Genomic DNA, 21,044 nt, shown 5'->3' with positions numbered 1-21,044 from the left:
GGACTTTTCTCCCTCCTAGCCAGGCAAGCTAAAGGCCACCCTCCCTGGAAGTGCCTATGCCACTGCCTGGCATGTCTGGCTCTACTGAGCTGAGCAGAGGTAAGTGCTGTCTCCAACAAGCTGCTGGCTGGCAGTTCAAACAGAAAATCTCACCGCAGAGGCCAGTGAGATGGTTCCGTGGAGAAACCAAGTCCAATGGTCCAAAACCTGCATGGTGGAGGGAGGGAGCAAAGAGCCAACTTGTGCAGGTTTTCCTCTGACCTACACACACACACACACACACACACACACACACACACACGAGTAAACAAGACATGATACACACTGGGCCTTGAAATCTCCTACTGGCTAGCAGCTTTTGGCTCTGGCTTTATTCTTGGTGTTCAATATTTCCTTGAGTTCAGTTCCTGCCTTTAGCGTGAAGCTAAAGTGAATTCTAAAACCAGGATCTGGAAATGAATGTGGAACAAAGGAGACTTTGAGAAAGGGAGGGAGAGAATAAGAAAGGGGGTATGAAGATTCAGAGGGGGACAATTAAGAGGAGGAGGGAAGAGAGAAGCAGGAAGGAGAGGGAGGAGGGAGGAACATGGGAATAGCTACAGCCATACCCAGACACAATGCTGTCCCTATAGAAAGCTTGCCAGACACCACACTATAAATACTTTATCTGTGTATTCTCCCTTAATCTTCACCCAACCTTGCAAAGCTGGTTCTCAAATTCCTACTTTGTCAAATCCCTGCCTCAGTTGCTCTGGCAGTCCTCATCATTTGCGAAATCCTCCATAAGCTGCCCCCAAGTCAGCAAGGGTAACTCACCTGCGCTCTGAGCCGCCTCACTCACCCTAGGCTAAAGAACAAAAGGACGGTGCCTCGTAAATAGGTCAGCACCCAATATGATCAGATGTGAACCTGGGAACTTGTGAAATAAGCCAGCATTAATGATTAAGCCGCATCCAACTGTTACTGTAAACATCCCGGATGCCCATCATGATAAGCAATCAATGATTAATGTCTGAAGATCGATGACGGCAAGCTGGGCTGATTGAAAACATTCCTGTGGCAGTGTGTGCTCGTGCGGGCAGCGTGTGCTCGAGCAGGAATCCAGGGCCGAGAAGTCCAGATGAAGCCATTCCCAGACCAGTCAGTGGCGTTGGCTCGTTCTATGTGTGTCTTATCTGATCCCCTTAACAGGAGGGTGCCAGCATGGGACAATTAAAAAGCCCTGCCTGAAGCAAAAGTCTACTGGAATGCCACGGAAGAGTCACAGCATGGTAACAAATGACACATAGGTAGGTATCAATCCTGGAGCCCGGGGGGGGGGGGGGGGGGGGGGGGGGGGGGGGGGGGGGGGGGGGGGGGGGGGGGGGGCAGTGATGGGCAAGTTCTTTCTGCTCGGTTCCCTGGCTTTCACATTCAGCTGCATTTCTTATATAAACAGTCCAGGCTCTTCTGCCTAGGGATGACACCACCCACAGTGGCCTGGGCCCTCTTGTATCAAGTAGCAATCCAGAAAGAGTTCACACACACTCCCCCAGGCCAATCTGATGGAAGCAATTCTTCAATTGAGGTTCCCTCTCCCTGAGTGTGTCAAGTTGGCCACCACAATTAGCCGTAACACCTACTATATAGCCAGCGTGTAGCTAGATAATAAACAAGCTTAGAAGAAGAGCAAATCTGCCCCTTCGATCCAGCAATCCACACTGCAGTGAAAGAAAAAAACCAATGAGAGGGAGCTGCACTTAGTAAGCACCTACTGTATATCAGGCACATTTGATGCGGAGCCTCATTGAATGGTATGGGGTGATTCCATCTGCAGCCTACAGCTGTAGGTGAGAGTTAGACCACCCGGCCAAGGTTCCAGGCTTGGGGGTTAAAGTCGGGGTGCAAAGCAAGATCATCCACTCTGTCTTCCCCACCAATGCTCCTTCATGATGGCTGTGGAAAGCTTATCAGCAATCAGACAGACAGAAGCAGGTGGGTGACTGGGCAGGGCTGAGACCTCAGTGGCTGTGAGGACTGGTTTGTGTCAACTTGAAACAAGCTACAGTCATCTGAGAGGAAGAAGCCTCAATTGAGAAAATGCCTCTACAAGACTGGGCTACAGGCAAGCCTATTTTCTTAATTAGTGACTGATGGCTACAGCAAGTCAGACTCCTGCAAACCACCCTGCCTAAAGCCCTCGATGGTTTTGTAGGAATCCAAACGTTCTACTCAGACAGTCCTTGCACCTCATCAGTGTGACTACAGCCCTCAGAGGAAGGCTTTGGCATTCCAGACTGGGGCTCAAATTCTAGAGCTACTATTAAGCCACTGGGGGTCTCCAGAAAGATACCATGACCACACCTGCCCCCCACCCTTCATTTTCACTTTCTCACTAGACCACTATGGCCTCTGCCCCTGGCCTTCCTGCTGTCCTGGATCACCCACACTTCCCCTGTCCCAGGACAAGGCCTGTCATTCCTGCCTTCTAACCAGGAAACCCATCTTGCCCTCACTAAGTACTTTAATTTTCTTCTTTTGGTCGATGAGTTTACCTTATTTGTCTGGGGGTTTTAGCTACTGATTTCTGCAGAATTTAACCCCCTAGGCATAGACTTCCTCTCCTGTCCTCTCCTCTATGTTGACTTTCCAGTGTCCAGAGCGGTGATCAGTATTCCTGACCAGAGGAGTCAGAATGCCAGGCAAGGTGTTTGACTCAGTTACAGCTGCCAGAGAGTGCCACTAAACATCACACCTGAGCCTGACACGGAGACAGAGCCCTGTGATGAGCTGAGCTGGGTGCTGGGTGCTGGGTGAGGATGGGCAGACCTCTCTGTATCAGAGGTACAATCCTGTGACCTTGGTGGCACTGGAGCCCAGGGCCCTGTGTTGGTCCAGGGACCTCCTACCCAGCTGGCTTTCCTGTCGCTTGACTCCCACCCTTCCTGCACCTGGCCAGAGCCTGGGTCTGCAGCCTGAACTGAATCATAAGTCTCCTGCTACCCATCCTCTGGAGATCCAGAGGGGCCACTGCAGCTCCCCGCAGAGAGGGGCCTGGCTATCAAAGTGGCTGCTGTAGCTGCGGTGTTCTGTGCCTGTTTGTCGTGCTCATGAACATCCCACAGGACATGTGACTTCTCCACGGACCAATCTCGATGGAGAGGTGACAGTTTGGGTGCACAGTCATTGGAAGTTGCATAAATCAATCTCTCTGGGGGCATGTATATGCACGGGCATGTGGAAGCCAGAAGTTGACATTGGCGTTTGTTCCTCAGCCAACGTCCACCTTGACTCTTGAAGCAGGGGCTTTCACTGATCTTATCTGCTTGTCTCTACCTCCCATTCCTGTGATTCCAAGAACACACTTCCATGTCTGGCTTTTTTTTTTTTTAAAGTGGGTGCTGGGGATCAAATGTGGGTCTCCGTGTGTACAAGAAGAGAACATTACCAATCAAGAATCCCCCAGCCCCACAATTCTTTTGGTTAAAGAAATTCAATATCATAAATATCTCTCTAGACTTCTTCAAAGTTACTCATTTAAAAAGTGGATCTGAACATTCCGAGATCTAGAGCCTCTTCTTTGACCCTTGGATTTGGCTGAAGTGGAGCAGCGGAGTTCTGTATACACACCAACCAAAGTTCAGACAGTGACTGTTGCCAGCTGGCTGCGTGGCCTCAGAGCACACTCTTAACCCCTCTGAGTTAGGCTTACCTGAATCACAAGGGCAACAGAATGCTCCTGTTTGGGAATAACATGTGGACACAACACCCAACACCCAGCAGACTAGCTGAGGGCAACTATTTTCAAGGTCTGTAAGTCAATAGTTCATAAAATTCAGAGGACTCAAGATAAATATTTATACTTCGGCATTCATTGAGAGATTTTCTCAGGTTCTTGCTCTGCTTGGCTCCAGTTCTCTGGCAAGAATGTAGCAGTCTCTGGGGCCTGAGGTTTGCATCACTATGCTGCCTCCTGGGAGACTCAGCCCACGTGGGAATGGTGAGCAAAGGCCCACGATGTGCGCGCTGGTCAGCGTGGGTCTTGCTGAGACTTGAAGAGGCCAGTTTGAACCCTTTTGCTGGACACAGCCCTGGAGAGTAAGAGCCTTGGGCTGCTGATGGTGTCTCTGCCCACTGCAGGGATCAAATGTCTCAGGTGGGATATAGAATGAAGTCCAGAAGTGGGGGTGTTGGAGAGTGTGGTCCTGATGAGGAGATGTGTAAGCTGATTGTGGTGGTTGGAAAGGAGAGAGGGTCATCTGAGCCCCCCCCCCCAAGGATGCTAAAATGCACTGGGATGTACTGTGCGGAGTGGGCCAGAGATACAGGTGCAGCATTCTCTCCAGCAAGAAAGAAGACTAGAGAAGAGATGTGCTCACTCATGCATTTGTTTATTGACCGTCTGCATGTCCATGTCCATTTAGCAGTCTGCATTAAGGTCCTACTGTGTACCAGGTTCTGCCTTATGTCTAGGCAAGGACAGTCTTGCCCACTCCCATCAGCCCCTATATAAATTGCAGTCAGACACCAACAGCCAAATGCTTACATTATCATTTGGATACACTCTCTTGGGGTTGATGTTTGGGCACTGTAGTGGTTTTGTTTGTTTAGACAGGGTCTCACTGTATATCTGCAGCCTCTCTGGATCTTGCTATGTAAATCAGCTTGGCCTCAAATTTATAGAGATCCACCTGCCCCTATCTCCCGAGGGCTGGGATTTAGGGCATACACGGCCATGCCCAGTTCACTGTACTGGCTTATATATGACATGTCCCCCTTGTTCATGTATTTGAACACTTGGTCTTCAGTTGGCGGTGCTGCTTGGGGGAGGTTATGGAACCTTTAGTGGTAATGGTCCCACTGGAGGATGTGCATCACAGAAGAAGGACTTTGAGGGTTTAGAGCCTCATGCCACTGCTTGCTCTGACCCTGCTTTCTGTGTGTAGACGAAAACATGCGAGCAGCCAGGCATCTGCTCCCGCCAGCATGGTGTGATGCCACTTTCCCCGTTGTCATGGGATCATAAACCAAGATAAATTCTTTCTTCTACAAGTTGCTTTTGGTCATGGGATTTTGTCACAGCAAATATGAGAGATGGTGGCAAGTGACAGGAGAGCCAGAGCCAGGAGATTCTGACTTACTTGGTAAAGTTTAAGGGGCTCATGCAGAGCTTAGAGTTGGGTGGAGGAGGCAGTCAGTAAAGCAGCAGGAACCATCAAGCAGAGTGTGTTTGGGCCAGAAGGAGCTTATATTATAGAAGAGGTTCTCAACCTGTGGGTCACGACCCCCTTGGGGGTCAACTGTTTCACAGGGGTCACCTAGACCTAAGACCATCGGAAAACCCATTATGATTCATAACAGAGTGGCAAAATCACAGTTATGAAGTAGCAATGAGAATAATTTTACCACAACATGAGAATAATTTACCACAACATGAGAAACTCTACTAAAGGGTGGCACCATTAGGAAGGTTGAGAGCCACTGTGTTCAAGAGATCCTTGTGGGAGCCATGGTCACAGGGTGAGCAAGGCTTGCATTGGGAACAATGTTAGATATGTGGTCTGTCACCACAGTAATGAGAATTCTAGTGGTTTCTAAATTGGAGTGGGGACTGGAAGCTGACTGAGTTTGCCTTTATGAAGGACCCTATGGAACTAAACTGGGAGACTGGGGGAGACCGAGAGTGTTGAAGAAAGTAGAATTAACCCACTTCAGTCTGTAAGGAGATGGTGTGGTCTAGACCAGGGTGAGGCCACTCATAGGAAGCTACCTATAAGGTGGCCCCAGGGATGGCAGGGGATGACCCCTGCTGGGTCATCACCAACATGGTGCTTGGTGCAGTGCTATTAGGGGCCCTGTCATTACTTGTTCTGGTGTAGGAGGTCCTTCTTTCTATATGTTACTTGTATTGGTTAATGAATAAAAAATTGCCTTGGACTGATAGGGCAAAACTTAGGTAGGTGGGGAAGATGGAACTGAATTCTGGGAGGAAGAAAGCAGAGTCAGAGAGATACCATGGACCTGCCACAGGAGATAGACGTGCTAAGACTTTGCTGGTAGGCCACAACCTCATGGTGATATACAGATTAATGGAAATGGGTTAAACTTATATATATGTAAGAGTTAGCCAATAAGAAGTAAGAGCTAATGGGCCAAGCAGTGTTTTAATTAATACAGTTTCTGTGTGGTTATTCCGGGGCTAAGCTAGCAGGGCAGTCGGGACAAACAAGCAGGCCCTCCTTGTAACACTGTTCTGAGCTGCAAGCAAAGACCACTTACTTCTAGAATTCCCCAGGGAAGACAGCTTAAGGTGACAGCCTAGTGCAGGGGTCAGTGCAGGGCTTCAGCCACAATGGCTAGGCTGTGTGACCAGGACAAGTTAAATAACCAGGCTGTCTGGATTTTGTTGTTGTTATTAAGGGGATCTTGGCTCTCTCGCTACAGCCCCAGAACTGCAGCTAAATGAGATGCATGGAGAGAGTGGAGACTCGGGAGCTGTTTGCTGACCCTTCATGCTCACATTTTCCTCTCTCCACTATGGCAGGGCGGGCACACATCTCTCTCCACCGTGTCAGGTACTAAGTCTCCAAGTGCCTCCCTCCCTCCTTTTGTCCCTGAGACTGTGACAGCTTGCTTGAGTCTATGATGCTAGATCTTGTTCCTGTAGAACTTAGCATTCCAATGAGTCATGGGTATATCTATGTTACCCTGTTCCCAACCCTGGAGGCAAGTCTTTGCTCAGACTCCTCCACCTAGTCCCCGGCTACTTCTAGAACATTCTCTCGCTTTGCTGCTTATCTGCCCATACTTAACCCTCAAAACTTAACCTGAGTCTGAACCTTCCCAAGAAATCTCAAGATTCTGTGTTTGTTAAGTGGAGAGAGTAAGCTTATGACCTTTGACCCCAAGACCATATTCACGTTCTTCTACACAGTACACTCTGCCTTCACCTCCTGGTCCCAGTATCCTCTCCAGCCACTACAAACTGAGAAGCAGCTGAAACAAGGCCATCACTGTTTATTTTTGCTTCCATGGCAGACACTGTGTGTGTGTGTGTGTGTGTGTGTGTGTGTGTGTGTGTGTGTTCATATGAGGGGTGTGAGCTCATGTGTCATTTGGAGCACAGCCACCAGATTCCGGCCCTCACTTTTCCACCCCATTTGAGACAGACACTCTTTGCAGCTGTGAAAGCCAGACTTCCTGGAGACCCCAGCCCTCTCTCATCTTCCCTTAGGCACATGGTGAGATTACAGCCCCTTTGGCCTCTCTGTCTGGTTTTTAAGTTGGTCTGAGGTCATCAAACTGGCACAGAAAGTACTTTTAGCCACTGAACCATCTCTCCAGCCCCCAACGGCATCCTTAAATAAAAGATTTACCTTTTCATTTATGTGTGTGTGTGTGTGCGCGCGCGCGCGCGCGCGCGCGCATGAATGTCTGTCATGTCTGTGCAGGTACCCAAGGAGGTCAGAGAGGGTATCTAAGCCCCTGGAGGTGGATTACAGTCAGTTGTGAGTTGTCTGAAGTGGGTGCTAGGATCCAAACTTGGGTCTCCTGGAAGCATTGCGTGCTCTCACCTGCTAAGCCCTCTCTACAGCCCCTGGCAGACATCTTTGATCGAATGTAGGACCCTTTCCCTAAGCCCAGATTGAACCTCTGAATCCTTTTCAACACACCAGCATGAGTTCTCAGTGAAAACTAGACTAGGGAACAAGGTGGTACATGCTGGCTCTTGCCACTGACTCAGCTCTGCCTTGTGCACATACCACACAACCTGGGAACCTTTGCCCGTTTCCTCTGCCTTCCACACCCTGACTACAACCACTTACTCCGGGTATTGCCTCCCCTTCTTTGGTTGATTCAACACTGCCAGTGAGAACCACTGAATCCATCATTGGCAGAGGAAGCTAGCCCGAGGCATGAGTACCAAACTCTTCTGACCCACTGATGGATGAATTTCAAGTGGCAAGCTTACCTTGTATTGATTTGCATTTTTTTAGCCATGAGAGAAGCCGTGGTGGTAGGAGAGAAAGAGAAGTACTTGATCATGGAATAGATTCCTTCCAGCTCCATCTTTTAGACCAGTGCTTCTCAACCTGTGCTTTGCTACCCTTTTTGGAGGTCATATATCAGATATCCCACATATCAGATATTTACATTATAATTCATTACAGTAGGAAAATTACAGTTATGAAATAGCAACAAAATAGGTTTATGGTTGAGGGTGGGGGTCACCACAACATGAGGAACTGTATTAAAGGGTCACAGCATTAGGAAGGTTGAGGACTACTGTTCTGTACCAAGAAAATCCTTAGCCTGGCTTCCTTAATATACATGGCACTCAAAACAGGTCATGAGGTGCTGATAAGATGATTAAGCGAGTTGAAGAGCTTGCAGCAAAAGCCCCCTGACCTGAGTTTGATCCTCAGAACCCAAATAAAGGTGAAAGAAAAGAACAGATTTCACAGAATTATCCTCTGACCTCCATATACATGCCACACACACATACATATCATCATCACTATCATCATCATCATAAAAATAAATAATTCTTAAGTACCTCAAAAAATAGATTCTGGGAAAGTTCCTATGGCCAGGTCTTCCTTGTTGGCAGCCTGATTGCAGCCACTCCCTGCTTTAACCCGCCAGTTCTCTGGCTAGACCCACCTGCTCATCTGCTTACTCAGCAAAGTTTACATCATCCTTGCTCACAGGTGAGTGCATCAAGGCTCAGAGAGGGGAAAGTGCTAGTCCAAAGTCACACAGCAAGAGAGGACCCTATCTGTCACCTTAGCCAATCCCCTACTGGGAATGCCCAGCTGACAGGGTTCAGAGGTCAGAGTCTTGGTGCTGATGTGATAAGCTGGATCCCTGTCACCAGGCTTTCCTCCTTCTGCCTGTCACAGAGGCTCCAGGTCTTTGCACCTGGACAGAAACCACACCCGTGTCCTGCCTCCCTCCCCAGTAGCCTTGGCCCTCAGCCAAGCCTTTAGACAGTGTCAGCTCAGGAACACTCCCACCTTCCCAGGACATGTGAGGTGCTGTGTACTCAGTGTGGGCCAGGCCATGGTGTCCCAGCTCCCATCTCAGGCCTGAGCAGTTACTGAAACTCTCCGAAGCCCAGCTTCTGCATCTGTGCCATCATGAGCATAAGCCTGACTTCCTGAGCTGGCATCCATGCGGCTCCATGCCTACAGGTCCAGAGCCCATCACAGTTGACTCTTTATATCCAAAGGTTCTGCAGTTGGAGTCAAGCAGCCAACTACCACAAATAGGGAGGAAAACTATCCGTAGGCATCATGAGCAGGACTGCACTCCCATGACATTTCCTGGTGCACGAGCTGTTAGCAGTCACCCAAAGATGCCGGGCAGTGAGAACAAATGAGATCCAGTGCCAAGGAGTTTTATCTATGGGAGGTGAGCATCCAGTTTGGTACCTGAGGGCATCTTGGAATCCAAGGGATGGTGGTATTGGTGTTTTTAACCACAGCCACAGTTACTGACATAGACAGCAAAGTTAGACAGGGAGGGAGGGAGCGTGAGCATTTCGGAGAGCCTGTTCTGGGGTGACCCAGGGCTGGCAGTGTGTACCTGTCTCTGGCATATGTCCTGCCCTCACCCCTGGTTCCAGATATCAAAAGCTCTGAGCTTCTCACACCTCAGCCTTTCTCCTCCTGTTATCTCAGCAATGGGTCCCCTACAAAGGCCTCCTTCATCTGCGTGCTTCCCCTGGCCAGTTCGAACCCAGGATCTGAATTTTCCCATGCAGTCTCTGGGAGGTCCTGACCGGGTTATTCCAGTCCTGTGCCAGGCTCTTAGCTAGCAAGAACCGAGTGGACAAATAGCAATGGCTTCAGTGTTCTAGGACAGATAGAATCGGGAACTTACTCTACGTTACCGATAGAATCGGGAATGTACAATGACTGGCTTACTCTAGGCTACCCCAGGCTTGGAACCCAGTTTCTCTCGGCTGCATAACGACACCAGCCTACTCTCCAGGACACTCACTGCTCCTCTCCCCAGGGAGAAGCCTGGCCTCTGTCACCCACCTACACAAGTACTGTCTGTTTGGTTTCAGTGACTCGGGTTCTCAGGGAGCACAAGCGCAGACAGGATTCAGATACGTCAAATGATTTGCTTGTGGTCACACAGCTGGGTGTTAAGACTGAAGTGGGCTGGGGTCTCTTAGACACCCACTCACACTCCCTCCCTTTTCACCCAAGAAATTTTTTTGCGGCCCAGGGTATAGAAAGGTATGAAAAATAGAAATAGTTTAATGTTAGGTGCACATCCAACTGTGCCATCGATTCCACAGAGAAAGAAAGTTGTATGCCAATGAAAGGGATGTGCTTGTTTATTTTACACAGAATAATAAAAGTCTCGGCTGAAGGTTTGATTCTGCCGGACACAGCGTCTTCCACGTATTTCTGACCTGTGTGGTATTTTGATTTTATCATTGTCAATTCTGAGAATACTACTTCACACAAATACATAATACAAAATGGCAAACGTGTGTTTAGGGCCATTTAGAAATTGCTAGACATTCTACCCTAAGCTTGGAGAGACGGCCCAGTGGTCAAGAGCACATAATACTCTCGAAGAAGACCTGAGTTCAGGTCCCAGCACCCACATCGGGCGGCTCATAGTTATTGCCTGTAACTCTGGTCTATGTAAGTACCTGTGCCGGCATGTATAGACACACGCATGCGCATAACAAAAAAGAAAATCTTAAAAACAGCCCTAGCACAATACAACTAAAACATTCACTAATTTGATACTCGTGTGCTGAGGAAGGATAGCATGGAAACATTCAAGGTTTTGTTTTCATAATTAAGTCAGTTTCTGCCAGAGCAGAAGACTTAGTTCATATAGCTTAAAACCTGAGAGTCACAGAAATATTTTAGCTAGCAGATTTCAAGCATAACATGACAGATTCAGTGGCTGCTGGCCTGGTCACAGGCAAAGTGCAGCCCAGCATCCCTGTTCCGATCGTGAAATGGGTGTCAGGTTGTCCTAATTTAAAGATGTGAGTGGAACAGGGCCTGAGCCCCACTCTACACGGCACTCACCCCGCAGCGCCTTAATTTCACGGCAGCAGGATCGCCTTCCCAGATGCACACTATTCTTTGTGCTGGAGAGTCTCAGCACGGCGGCCTCTGTCTCTCCAGGGCCATCAGTCCTCCATTGTGACTACTGTCTGTCCACTCTCCCGTGTCAGGTCACACTTGGCGGGCTCACTGTTCCGGCTTTGATTTCTGGTGCAAACCCTGCTGTGTTTTCATCAGAAAAGAAAAACTGACTCACTGTTTCCAATACGGAAATGCCCGTTTTTCCCTGGCTTGGTTGCGACAGGGGCCAATAAGGAAAAGGACAGAAATGGATGGGAACTACTTTTGCAAGCAGCCTGGGGCACACAGACAGCCTGGGGCCTGCCAAAGCCCGAGGACCAGATCTCTGGCAGAGATCTGAATAGTTGAAGTAAATATGCTAATGACGGGTTGTAAATCTTTTTTCCCCCATTTCCATGTGCGTGAGTGTGGTAGGCATGCCTGGGTATGCATTTTTGTATGTGTGGGCACACGTGTGGAGTGTACTTGTGCATGTGAGTGCCTGTGCATGTGGAGGCCACAAGAGCGCGTTGGTTACTCAAGCAGCAGCTATAGGTGGAGTGAACTACTAGACTTGGGTGCTGGGACCTGAACTCTGGGAGTATGGAAGAGCCGCAGGCACTCTCGCCCATGGAGCCATCTCTAGCCCCGAATATAGCTCTTTACCTGTCTATTTCCCACATTGACTCTGTTTCCCTGTCGAACACTGTCTGACCTGGATCCCTGTACAAGTACTTTGATAATTACATAATACATAGATTGTAGCCACATGGCCTGTCCTCTCTCTCTCTCTCTCTCTCTCTCTCTCTCTCTCTCTCTCTCTCTCTCTCTCTCTCTCTCTCTTTCTCTCTCTCCACAAAGCACTTGTCCAACTTCCTTTACTTTCTTGCTCTCATTTCCCAGCCCGCTCCTGGTTCCCAGCAGTGCAGCGAATGCTGCTGGGATCTCTCCATCTCATTGTTATTAAATTACTGTTCCATGCACCCTTCCCCTGCCCAAGCCCCAGCTTTGATGAGTGTTGCTGGTAACTCACAGTGGCTCCCTTCTCTGAAGAGCTACCAGGCTCCAAATCAAACGGTGACTACCTGATAGAGGGATACATGTGACAGGCCCCCTCATGTTAGAAGAGCCAAGGAATGCCATCAAGGCTTCCTTGTTTGGCACCCCAGAAGACCTCTGGATATTGAGTTAAGGAAGCACATTGAGGAAGGACAGACATTGCAAGAACAGTGGGGTCCAGGATCTTGGTTGATGTTGGCATCCCAGGACTCCAGGTATCACCGGTTTCCTGCCGTGCCCCACAGGCTGTATGGGGGAGGTGGGGCAGTGCGGATGGGACGTGACAGACAGTAATCTGACCCCATGTGCCTAGTGGTCTACAGTAGCCATAAACACCACAGTCATTTCCCTGGGGTGTAAATGCCTTTAGGAAGGACATACTTGCCATTGCATTAATCTCACCTTGGCCCTTGACCTGAAAAAGGAGAGTTAAGTAGAGTAGGAAAGACAATAAAATCCCTGGAACTCCCAACGGCTTGCCCAGGGAGAAATGCCTCTGCATTCTAGGTGGAGGCAGGAACCAGGCCAGGTCACCCTCTGAGTATTGACCCTTCCAGGAGAAGTAGTCTCTGTCTTATTCCATCCAGTTTACCATCCTGACCCTACTGTTAAGTTGGGAGCGTAGACCCCAGCCCCTTCCATCTATCCTAGCCCCCAGGCCTGAGAGTTGTATTGGTCTGGACTCCAAATCCCAGCATGCCAGGATTTGCTGGCATACCACTCCCACAGGGTATTTAAGTGAACTCCCAAAAGAGGAACTTGTGGTCTCTTTTCCTTCCTCCTGGTGGTTGCGTTTGCAGCCTCCCGGTTCCCCCTCTGGGCCACCCGAGAGCATAGGAATCCCATTAAACCTGGATATATATATTTTTTAATTTGGTTTGTTTTGATTCAGCTTGATTGGGATTTTATGTCGGCAGATAGCTCGTGTTAGGAAAAATTCCTAACACCTACAAACAGTATGTGTGGCCATAGACACCTCTGGAACTTTAGGGCTCTTGGTAAGAAGCAGCCCTAACCTTAGATACTGTCCCAGGTAGCGTCTCTCCTCAATTTTGGTTGTGAGCTCCTAATTGACCACTGAATTCCCTCCTTAGCCAATCACAAAGGGAGATCAAAGCTGCTTGCATTTGTGATGGCTAGCATTACACTGAAAGGTTTAATTGCTATATTTATAAGGCATCTGGCATGCAAACCCCTACCTCCTACAGGCTGTAGCATGTCAGCCCACTTTCCTTTTTCCCAGACATTGAAGACCATTTTTAAATTGGTTGACTTTGTAAAATCTGATGTTCTTACAAGATAATAGGTCATAAGATTAACTGCTATTTCTCGTTTTTGTAATCAAGCTTGCTTATTATGCTTTAAATGAACTTTGTCACATATTATCCAGTCTCTAGAATTTTGTTTTACCACCAGGAGAAGGATTAACGAACTTTTCATACACACACACACACACACACACACACACGCACATGCACACACAGACACAGACACACACACACACACTAGAGGGAGGAGGAAGAGAAAGAGAAGGGAGGGGAGGCATGGGAGACTTCACTCAGGTAAGAGAAGAGTCAGCCTTTGATCTACGTACATGGCAAATATTGTATAATGTCAATTCTTTTCAAATTAGTGAAAGTTTGAAAATTTTTAAAGTAGCTTTTCCCCCACTATTTTTCAAATCAGAATTAGGCATGGGAATCATTTCTAAATAATACACACATTCTGAGTGCACCCTGTAGAGTGCCCTCAACTTCCAAGTTAATGGCAACTTCTGATATTTCTGAAGAAGAATCAACCACTGGGTTCCTGGTCAGCTGCAGATTTTAGCCCAGGCTCACCCGATATGCCTACAGCAGTGGGGTGCTTTTTGCTTGGCTGTGCCTGGGCAGGGTCAGATCCAAATCCAGTGTTTTTTGACATAGTAATTGATTTTGGAAACTGCTTTCAGGGTATGAAGTATTAAAATCACTAAACCTATTCTGGGATAGAAACAATTATAAAACACACACACACGCAGCACAAGAACAAACTGAGTGAGCAGGCGTGCAACAGGCAGTTAGGACAGGTTCCTGGAATGCATGCAAGTGGGACGCTTTCCCTAGGGTGTGGACAGAACCTCAGGCCTGCTTTTGGACACACAGAAGGTGTGTGAGGGAGGCACCTGTGTGCTTAGGCTGCATAAGGGTGGCGCCATCTTGCTGGAGACCCCCCCTCTCAGACTGTCAAGAAGCAAGCTGCAGGGTGGTGAGCCACCTCGTGTAGCAGCCACGTGTCAGGGAACCGAAGGGTTGCTTGGAGTCCATGGCCAGCAAGAAACTGCCCTCCTCCCCTAGGCTAGCTGCACAGGAGAAACTGAAGGGACTTCTTCCATTCCACACACAGCCAGAAACTGAAGGCCTCAGAGCAGCCACCTACCAGAAACTGAAGACCGATGAGGATTGCAGGAGAACTCTGGACCAAACCGCAGCCCAACCAGCTCAGTTGGGAAGAGGTCACAGCCGAGCCGTGCCCACTGCAGCCCATGGGACTTGTGAAAGGACGAGGTCTATGGCCTCAGCTGCTAAACTTCTGTAGCAGCGTTCTTCACCAATAGATAATATCTTACCATCCACGAGGAGCGCCGGAATAAAACCAGCACTGTCGACTCCCACTGACTTCCCAACCCACCCCTTCTCTCTCTCATGAAAATATTATCCTTATTTTGTTCTCCTCACTCCCAGGCTCTTCTTAATATAGATATGCCATATACAGGAAACTCACCAAGTAGAATATGTTTTGCATGAAAAAATTGAAAGAACGCGTAAAAATCAAACTCTATGAAAGTAACAACAAAAATGGTCAATGGAGTCATTTTTTTTTCAGATGATGAATAACGTTGAAATCTTTTTTTTGGGGGGGGGGCGGGATTTTTCGAGACAGGGTTTCTCTGTAGCTTTTGGTTCCTGTCCTGGAACTAGCTCTTGCAGACCAGGCTGGCCTCGATAACGATGAAATCTTAAAGGACACATACAAAATAATATCTACGTATCTTGTAGAAGAAAAATAATGAGAGGATTTTTCCTATTGTGTTTCTGACGTTGCAAAGATGGATCATAAAATACTTTAAGCCTGTGAAATAATAAATGAAGTAGAATAAAGATATGGGAGAAGGATCCTGTAGTGGTTAACCGTTTGCTCCCAAGTTAAGGTGGCTTGAAAAGGGGGTGCTATGTGACGCATGTGTTGAAGCATGCTTATAATCCCAGCCCTTGGGGGACAGAGGCAGGAAGATCACTACACTACTGGCTGCCATCTCCGAAATCATAAGTAAATGAACAAATACATGTTAAGTGATAATGAAAGGGGCTTTACAAGAAATTTGTAATAACAAATGGGGTCATGTCACCTCACAACATGTTTGTGTCCACCTCTGCCCTGCCTGCCAGTTATTTATTTATAGGTAAAAAAGCAAAGCCAGAGCACAAAAGAAAACACCAGTGGCCCTGTCTTCTGGTGCCTGTAAACTCCTATAGTCTCATGTCTACTTAGGGATGTTGGGGTGTGAGAGTGTGCGTGCTTCTTCATCACTGTCAGTGACAAAGAGTGAGAGCCGCAGTTGGATAGGGTTGCAGATTCCAATGGTTAGGGTCCTACTTTGAGAGCTACTTGGCTAAAAGTCACCCCTCAGGGTACACGTGGGAAGAAGACAGAAGGAAGCCACACCTACCATTCTTTAGCACCATTGGGCAGCAAATCTTTGACTGAGCTAGAGAGAAGGCTGTGAGGAACAGGGGTGAATGGGAAAGGTAGGAACAGGAAGCCAAGCTGTGAGGCCTCCCCCAGTTCCCCTGAACTGGGATAATGTTCATTATTTAATAGTAAAAGGAGATTTCCCCAGGAGGAATGAGCCCCAGGGGAAGCAAAGATCTCTTCTCATCCTAGACAGGGTAATTGCTGAACAGTTCCCTGCCAGCTTGTCCTCTTAACCTAGGAGGAGAGATCAAAGGTGGGCACACCAGCTGCTGTGTCCCAGTAAGCTCCCAGTGTCAGTGCTGGCTGGAGGCACTGTCCCTTTCAGCCTTCATGGGAGGTTTTTAAACAGACCCAGCCAGTTTCTATGAGGGCAGAAGGCCAAGAGACAAGGCTGCCTGCTGGCTGAGGTGCCTAAAGAAGGCCTGCCAGGAGGCCTGAGGTTCCACAGCAGGTTCAACATCTGTCCAGTCACGGTCACAGCCGCTCTCTGCTGTCATCTGCTGAGCAGTGCAAGCAGGGACCTCAGAAACCAGAAGAGGCACAGAAGGGAAGGCGAGTACAGCATCAAGGCTAACATAAGAGTCGGTGGCGATGGAGCTGGCTGTGCAGTGGCCTCTGTACACACAGCCAGGACTGCACCAAATCCCAAAAGCTGGGCTGTTTCCCCGCTTCCTATCCACATCCCAGGGTGGATCTCAGGTCTCCCTTTTGGGGTTTCTGTGACTCCCTCCAACACAGCAATACCCCACTGCTGTTCTAGAATCCCTTTCTTAAACCCTTCTCCTCAATGCAATGAAACCACAAGCCACTTCTGTCCTGCCCTCAGAGCTGAGTCTATCCCCAAAGTCAGGTGAAGCACCCGCCCGATGCACAGAGGATGAGCCTTCGACCTAGGAGCAGGAGTTGAGTTCAGCATTTGTAAGTTAAGCAAACATGCTTAACTGTGTTATCTGGACCACTTAAACTCAGACTGCTGAGGATGGGAATATGCAAGATCACACTGCCCAGGAGGGATCCTAGAGCAGAGGATGAGATTCCTCCACGCTAGATGCACTGTCCACATAGCCAGATCCTCAAGGAAGACAGACCCAGGAGGAGGGACAGGAATGGTTTTCCACCCAACCTGAAGACTTTCTTGCTATAGAAGCACATGTGCACATGTGTGCACAGACATGTTATATATGATCCCAAGCAGCAAATAAATATTCTTATCTTTCCAATGTGTGCATGTGTGTTGTTTTGTCTTTTTTGTTTCTTGAGCCAAGGTTTCTCTGTGTAGCCCTGGCTGTCCTGGAACTCTCTCTGTAGACCAGGCTGGCTTCAACTCACAGAGATCCACCTGCCTCTGCCTCCTGAGTGCTGGGATTACAGACATGTGTCACCACCACCTGGCTCCTTTGTGTGTGTGTGTGTGTGTGTGTGTGTGTGTGTGTGTGTGTGTGTGGTTTTTTTAAATGGATTTTGTGTTTTGCTTTTACTTGGGATTCACACAGCAATAATTATTTCCTGTTCTTTTAACAGCTTTCCCAGGATTTGGTTTCCCAGGAGACCATGGGTAATTTCTGTTAGAGAAGGCAGTTGCTTTGATGAGGACAGGAGATAGGACACCAAAGCAGCACTGAGAAGGTCCTTGCTGGAGGCCAGGGACAGAAGGAGAATCTGGTTTCTTGTTATCTCCTACGTGAACACCTTTCCCTGGGGGCTACGGGTAAGTGTGACAGAAACCAAGAGGAGGCACCGGGACACCCCTGGGCTGGGCGATGGGACTGACCAGCTCACTCCTCTCCTTGCCCCACGCATTTCTGCCATAATCCCCATGAAAGCTAAACGATGCTCCATTTCGTGAGACCCCTCCAGTGGAGGAGCTGTTGTTCTTTCCCTCTGTAGAATGAATCTCACCCTTCAAATATTTGAGAACAGAACCCGAAAGCCCCCAGTCATAGAGCCATGCTCTCCCAAAGCTGAGACAGGCTCAGTGATCTCACAGATATCCAGATATTTTCGGAGTAAATCTATGAATTTCTCGGAATTAAAGGTGGCTGAGAATCCAGTTAGTCACTTCATTTTCTCATCTATTACCGAGTTTGATAGCAAATCAGTTAGAAATCCAGGTTCCCGGGCACAACAACGTTGAAGACCCAGACTGAGGTGGTCCTTTGAGCCTAGGCTTTCAGTAAGCTTAAGACATAGGGGTTTTGCCGCAATATTTTTCTACATGTTGACATTACTTGAGAGGGATTAGGAGGTGTGGTCTTATTGGAGTAGGTGTGGCCTTGTTGGAGAAAGTGTGTCACTGGGGATAGACACTGAGGTTTCTAAAGCTCAAGTCACATCTAGTGACGTTTCCTGCTGCCCACAGATCTGGATGTAGAACTACCAGCTACGTCTCCAGCACCATGCCCACCTGCCTGGCACCAGGCTTCCCACCATGCTGAAAACAGACTAAACTTCTGTAACTGTAAGCAAGCCTCAACTACATGCTTTCTTTTATAGGAGCTGCTGTGGCCATGGTGTCTCTTCACAGCAATAGAACACTGGCTGAGACAGAACCGTAGGTTCTGTGATTACAGAGGCCAAGAAGGCTGCAGATCCTGCAGGCACAGGAATTCCAATGATACAAAGCAATGTTAGCTTTAAATCCAGGAGAGTCAATAGTCAGGTGCTGAAGGCAAGGGCCAGGGAAGAGGTGTGACCAGGGTAAATTCTGAAGTCCCAAGGCTGGGTAACCAGGACCTCCCATGTCTGAGATGAATGTCCTATCTCTGAGAAGAAGAAGCGAGGGGGAAGAGAGAAGAGGAGAGAAGAAAGGAGAAGAGAGAGGAGAGGAAGAAAGAGAACTTACCTTTCCTCTGCTCTTAGGTTCTGTTCTCACTGGGGGTGCTGCCATCCCTGGGCTGCCGGTCCTGGGTGCTATAAGAAAGCAGGCTGGACAAGCCATGAGGAGTAAGCCAGTAGACAGTGTTCCTCCATGGCCTCTGCTCCAGTTCCTGCCTCCAGGTTCCTGCCCTGAGCTCCTATTCTGACTTCCTGAAGGATGCTCTGAAGGCCAAACGAGCCATTTCCTGGCCAAGCTGCTTGTGGTCCTTGTTTTGTTACAGCAACAGAGACCTCATGCAGACCGACACCTTCCTAACAGGGTAAGGTGAGTCTTTTTTAACACACTTTACCAAGTGGAGTACAATAATCTGTTGCTACTCTCCTCATTGCCTGGAGTCCTTTTCTTTGCCCAGATAGACACGGTGGGGGGAGAAGGCTTGTGGCAGAGAGGGGCAGTGAGGAGGTGGGTGAGGAGTCTGGGCTTTGGCAGCTTTTGTGGCTTCTCATAAATAGCAGTGGCGTCAACAGGTGGTGGTGCCCTCTAGTGTTAGAGACCTTGTTCAGGCCTTGGATGTTGGGATGTTTAGCTGTACCAATGTTAAGCCATCTTGCTTAGGCCCTAAGAATTCCTTAACTCTTGACAGTAGTGGAGTTACAGCTCCAGGCAGGCCTGGGTATCAGGATTCCTCCTCCCTTGATAGGGACTACTATTACAGCTCCTTAACCTGGATTGCTCTCCAAGGCTCGGCGGTGCTCTAGAATTGTTCCTCAGGGCCTGCAGCCTTTCTTGTCTGGTGCTACATAGCTGCCCAGCCTTACTCAGCTTCAGCCCTGGGTCCTCTGCCTTACTCAGCTTTAGCCCTGGGTCCTCCGCTTCCACGTTCTCCTTTGCTCCTGTTCTGGTCATTTCCCCCAAACTGTCTGGTTTCCGAGTATTCTCATCGCTTGCACAGCCTGGGCCTCTGACCGCTCCCCCCAACCTCACTCTGCTGCCTCGGCTGTCTCTTCCTTCACGTTTCTGGCCCAAGCAAATGTCAAGTGGGCAAATGAAATGAATGAGTCCTGTTTCTAATTCTTTTAACCTGGTAGGCTTGTGATAAGCGTCTTCCTTACAGCACCGTTGGTTTTTTAGAAGTAAAAGGAATCCCTTCTCAATCCAGTGAGAGATAGTTCTGGTATAATACCTAAGTCAAGGAGAGATGTGGGCGTCTGGCTCTCCAAGGCTGGGGGTGGGGTGGGGCTTCTAAGCATCCTGCAGGGACCAGGTCTGATCCCATCATAAGGAACTGTCTGGCTGCAAAGTCAGTAGTAAGGAGACTTGGGGAGCTGCTCTCATGAAGCAGTCCAGAAGGGGCTGAGAGCTGCATGGTTCACTGCAAACAGAGAAATGTGCTCAAAGACAAAGCTGGGATTTAAACACTGAACTGGATGAGAATCATGTAGAGAAGGTAGATCAGTTACTTTCCGATGTCTGTGACAAAACACCCAGCTGAAGCAACTCTAGGGAAGAATGCATTCTGGTTCACAGTTGAAAGAGGCCGGAGAGGAGGCTCAGAGGTTAAGAGCACCTGCTGCTCTTGCAGAGAGGATCTGGGTTCGGTTCTCAGCACCCACATGATGGCTCACAACGACCCATAACTCCTATTCCAGGAGATCCAATGCCCTCTTCTAACTTTCCTGAGCACCAGGTACACACGGCACAAATACATGCGTGCATGCAAAACACTTATACACATGAAATAAAATAAATAAATCTAAAAGCTCTTTTAAAAAGGAAAATCGCACACATTTTATCACAGTTGGTAAGGTATGGTGGAGTTCATGGCTACAGGATATGGGACTGGGAACCACTCAGTGATCAGGGAGCAGAAAAACGAGGATGCCAGCATCATTTATTTCCCAGCTATGTATTAATTTGGGGATCTAGGGCCACCTACATTCAGGGCAACTCTTCACCCCTAGTGGGTCTTCTTGAGAAAACCCCCACAGACACACTCAAGTGTTCCTCATGAATATCCCTGGCATGATTACTTAATCTGATCAAGTTGTCAATCAAAAGTCACAATCACAGGTTTTAGTTGTTATACAAGAGTATAAAAGTAGGCCCTGAGTGAGGAAAGGACTGGGGTTCCAGTAAGAGCAGGTCACCTAGCATGGGAGATGCATTTGGACCACTTGAACTGGAGCTGAAACAGCAAGAAGACAGCTTTGCTCCAGGCCAGGGATGCATGTTTGCAGTCATTTAATGCAAGCAGCAAAGACTGGTTTCATCGCAATGACAGCAGACCCGAGCTTTGCAGCCTTCAGCTAGTATCAGTGCCACTTCCCAGTAAGATGGAGTAGATGTTG

At 48.5% G+C, this 21,044-nt stretch overlaps 1 protein-coding gene and 1 long non-coding RNA gene across 2 annotated transcripts in view; one reads left to right on the top strand and one right to left on the bottom strand.

Annotated features, from left to right (window-relative positions):
• Slc2a9 (solute carrier family 2 member 9) overlaps positions 1 to 924 on the bottom strand; it is a 124,463-nt gene extending 123,539 nt beyond the window's left edge. The window contains exon 1 of the mRNA XM_050140987.1: positions 817 to 924. The gene's annotated coding sequence lies outside the window, so the exon portion shown is untranslated. The remainder of the gene's footprint in view (positions 1 to 816) is intronic.
• On the top strand, positions 1 to 17,031 carry LOC126500798 (uncharacterized). Its single transcript, XR_007591441.1, has 3 exons — positions 1 to 99; positions 1,064 to 1,289; positions 14,529 to 17,031. It is a non-coding gene; the product is annotated as an uncharacterized lncRNA (long non-coding RNA).
• The last annotated feature ends 4,013 nt before the right edge of the window (positions 17,032 to 21,044 follow it).

Source organism: Alexandromys fortis, unplaced genomic scaffold, assembly GCF_014885135.2.
Source record: "Alexandromys fortis isolate MF-2015 unplaced genomic scaffold, M_Fortis_MF-2015_v1.1 scaffold_7, whole genome shotgun sequence".
NCBI lineage: Eukaryota > Metazoa > Chordata > Mammalia > Rodentia > Cricetidae > Alexandromys > Alexandromys fortis.
The sequence above is the reverse complement of the archived record's forward strand: the minus strand, read 5'-3'. Positions and strand labels throughout refer to the sequence as shown.